This window comes from Anser brachyrhynchus, assembly GCF_964034855.1.
Source record: "Anser brachyrhynchus genome assembly, chromosome: 17".
In the NCBI taxonomy this organism is placed as follows: Eukaryota; Metazoa; Chordata; class Aves; order Anseriformes; family Anatidae; genus Anser; species Anser brachyrhynchus.
In genome coordinates, this window is record NC_137710.1 from 6389277 (window position 1) to 6393363 (window position 4087).

The window sequence follows — 4087 nt, forward strand, 5'->3', positions numbered from 1 at the left end:
CTAGCAGCAATGCACCCAAACTGACATGCACCCATCAAGGGCAATTTCCATGGGGGCATTCAACTGCCCGGTGCCGTCCACACTACCACAGTGGAGGCAGGAGGGTGGCAGGAGCTTTCCTATGACTTTGAGCATTGCCACAGACCACCACGTCCCGTCCTGGCAGAGGCTGTGCACACGCGTGCACATGTCACACGTGAGCCCCGTGGTAGCAGTGGGACCCCAGGAGAGGAGGTGGGGACACCCGGGTGGCAGCAGGACCAGGGTGCTGAACCTTTCCGCACCTGCCTTCCCATTGCTTTTGCAAGCACCTCAAGTTTAAACAAAGTTTCCCTGGGGTTTCTCCTGCAAGTCCATCATTTCCCATCAGCACAGCACTACTTCAACTCCTTTTATGCACAGGAGGCCCCGAGGCAGTTGGTTTTATTAAGCAGATTTCTCACCATTTCATTTCCCCACATGATTCATTTTCTCCAGCTTGTTTTATGCATCTCAGCTCAAAACACATGATTTAACTCAACGTGTCAGTGCCGGGAACTGAAGCGGGAGGTTTGCCCCAGCCCGTGACCGTGCTCGGGGCCACGTCCCTGGGAAGGAGGGATGCAGGGGAGGCTGCCGGCACCAGCCGAGCTCTCCCTGATGGCATCTCCTATTTTCCAGGGTGTGATGCAGTGGGTGAAGGGTTTGCCTCCGCACAGCCAACTTTTTGCAACCCCCTCCACCACTAGTTGCTCTGCACCTGATGGACAGGATCACACCCAGGCTGGATGCCCCAGCAGCTGGCCTCTGCAGCTTCCCCCACTTCGGAGATGTTTTTGTCCTCTCCCAGCATGAAAACATTTGGAAAGCCATGTTAAAGGAGAGCTATAAAGCTGGACTCAGCTCCAGGCGTGTTAATTTCTTCAGAAAAAACATATTGACATATGAGGGAGGGGTGCCTCTGAATTTTTCCACCTGCAAAACATAGCGGCTGCCCTGAGCCCCCTCCCCAGTAGCATCCCAAGCTCTGTGCAACGAGGGCATGGCCCAGGAGGGACCCAATTTTAGCAGCACATTTGCAAGGTGAGCTGCTGAATGTGCAGCCAGCAGGAACCTTGCTCATGTTGTTAAGGAATGAAGCCATACATTTTTGGTAGAAAACTCCTGTTAGCTTAAAGCCTTTATTTAATTATTTATTTAAGGAAGAGCTCAAAACATGCTAAAAAGCAGAAGGAAAGGATGCAATCCCCTTTTACACCTGTATAAAATCTTCAGCAGGTTTTTAAATGCATCAGTCTGCCGATGCTTTGCAGGTGGGGGTCTGTGCCTTGCCCCCAGGTTTTTCTTAAGCCACACCTGGCTGCTTGCACTGCCCAGGGGCACCGAGAGGTAAGGCTGGCACAGCTGGGGGTGGATATATGGGGGCAGTGGCTGGGAGCAGCTTGGGCAGGGTGTGCTAGTCCTGGCTGCTTGGAGGTCAGGGGATGTCCCCAGGGTGACAAGGAGTGGGTCACACCGTGCTTGGTGCTCTCCCAGTGCCCCCGCCTCGGCTGGCCAGGCACAGTGCTGTGGAGACATGGCTTGGAGAGGGGACAGTGTGCCTGGGGGAAGTGGCACAGGAGAAAGCAAGCAGGTGTTGTGTAATTTCTATGGGTATTAAATGTGGGGGTGAGGAAAGGGGAAAAGTGATGGGGGAGTGGAGAGGGAAGGGAGCAGAAAGAGAAGTGGTTTTTCAGAGTGGAAAGTCTTGTTTTCCGCAAATGCGAAGCGCTGCTGTAAAGAAAACTCTTAGAAAATTACTTGTGTGTGTGTATATATATATATATATATATTATATGTAATGAAAGAAACTCTTCAAGCATCCAGCTCTTTCTGGTAAGTGAAAACTTCTAATAACTGGCTTCTTAATGCTACAGGGCTGTTTTGTTTTTTGCTTCTCTCCTGAAAAGCATGTGTTGGGTCTTGCTGCGTCTGATGCTGCCCGGTTCTCCCTGGGACTGGTCCCTGCCTGCCGTGCTGGTGAGCCCTGGCCCCGTTTGCACCCTGCAGCCCAGGGCAGCCGAGCCCTGTCCCCAGCTGGAGACTGGTGGTGAGCGCTGCCCTGATCCATCCCAAAGCCTGTGGCCCATCCAGGAAGGGGAAAGCCTTTCCCTGCCTTCCTCTTCGATCTCCCTGCAATCTTTCTGCTGATGGCACGTTCAACAGCTCTCTCTTTGCTGCCTGAAGGCAATTGCTGCTGAAATTATATATATTTTATTACAACCTTTAAAATAAATGGCTCCTTTTAACGGTTAAATCTTCTCGGCTGTCCTTTAAGCATCAGAATGAAGGAAAAGTATTTTGTTTTTGCAGGATTATTTAAAGGTAGCTGGAGGGGAAAATAGAAATTCTCTTAATTTCTACACTTATCATAGATGGTGATGATCTCATTTTTGCTAGTTTTTACAATTAGAACACTTTATCTGTCAAACTCCCCATTGACACAATACTGTGCCACTCCTCCTCTAAGGGAGCGCTGCCATTCTTGGCACCAAAGGGGTCTTTTCTGCCTTTAAAGCTTTTACAGCAGTCCCTGTGATGCTCTTCTCTTGAAGCAAATATCAGAGCTAAGCAGACATGCAGGACATGGCTAAGTTTGAAAATATTTTTATATATTCTGAAGTAGCTGTCTTTAGGCATGTCTCTGGAGCAGGAGGTATGATGGTGTGATGAATTTCAAATCACAGCCTCCGTGGATCTCTTATTTTCCAAATACTGTGGGGTTTTTGTGTGTTTTTTCCCTGAAGGCTAAGGAAATACTATATAAATTTTCTTGGTAGGAAAATCTTGACAGAGGAATGGAGCAGCTTTCCTACATCTAGTACCTGTCTGCAGAGCAGAGGATGTGAAAGATGGACGTCAGGAGTTTGCCTTGTTTAGCCAAGGATGCTTATCCTCCCGTAGTACCTAAGATGCTCCCGATCCCACAAGAATATATATAAAGATCAGTGAAACATCACTGATCTGCGTTAATCATATTTGGATTTCTACTTCTTGGGCCCTTTCCCTCCTCCTTTCCTTACATGGAGCCCAGCATCATCTAGACACGTGGCTAGTGGTGGGCAGCCCGTGTCTCAGTGCTGCACGCGCCCTTTTGGAGTCACCTGAGTCCCATGAGCGAGCTGACATCCCAGAGGGATGCAGCAAAGCCAGCCCATGTCAGCGCTGATGTCTGAATGGCTACAAAGTGCTGCTAATTGGAGGAGCTGGAATACACACAAACTCCTTGGGCCGAACTCGCATCCTTGTGCAAATTGAATTACAAGCAGGGATAAGTCTAATTGCACCAGACAGCAATTAGGAGGCCTTCACTGTCAGGAGACAGCTGCCTGGCGCTGGGCTGGCGAAGTTGCTTCCCTCCCGTGGGAGGGGACCTGCGTGTGCCCAGAGCTGCTGGGGGTGCTTAGGTTGTTTGGGTGCACACCTGGTGATGCCCCCACAAAGCACACCCACCACAGATCCTGCACCCTGTCTACATTTGGCTAATCACTCACCCAGGGTATGACCATGCTCATTCTTAGGTGCAGATGAGGGCCAGGTTATTTCTTGGCTCTGGGATCCCAGACCTCTGTTGTAGCCACCTAATTTCTTTCCACAGGCCCATTACTGTGTTAGCCAAACACCATGAGCTCTGTCCTGTGTGTCCCTCATGGAGCCCCTGAGAAACAAGGTGCTGCCACCAGCCCATTCTGCAGGTCTGGGTGGCCGGGGCTGTTGGACGCGCCTGGTCTCACATGGGATATCTGGGCTAAAGCATCGCCTGCCGTCTGTGCCCTGCACCAAAATTATCTGCTCCAGGGAACACAACGGGGGCATCAATGAGCAGAGCTGGACAGTGCTGAGCCTCCTGGCACCTGAGTTGTGGCCGTTCATATGTGAAGGATTTGGGTCTGAGTTGCCCGGCGTGGAGGTTTTAGAAACCTCCTCCTCCAAATTGGCTGAGGATTTGCAAGAGCTGTACCCCAATCTCCTTGTTCAAGCTTTAATAACATAGGGAATTAGCGGTAAAGTATTGGATGATTTAAAAATAACAAAACATTCCTGTAGTAAAGCTGTTTAAAAAAAAAAA

At 50.0% G+C, this 4087-nt stretch overlaps 1 long non-coding RNA gene across 1 annotated transcript; it reads left to right on the forward strand.

The window, feature by feature from the left end:
* The first annotated feature begins 1634 nt into the window (after positions 1-1634).
* LOC308179636 lies at positions 1635-3884 on the forward strand. The gene is made up of 2 exons (XR_013940464.1): positions 1635-1854; positions 2799-3884. It is a non-coding gene; the product is annotated as an uncharacterized lncRNA (long non-coding RNA).
* The last annotated feature ends 203 nt before the right edge of the window (positions 3885-4087 follow it).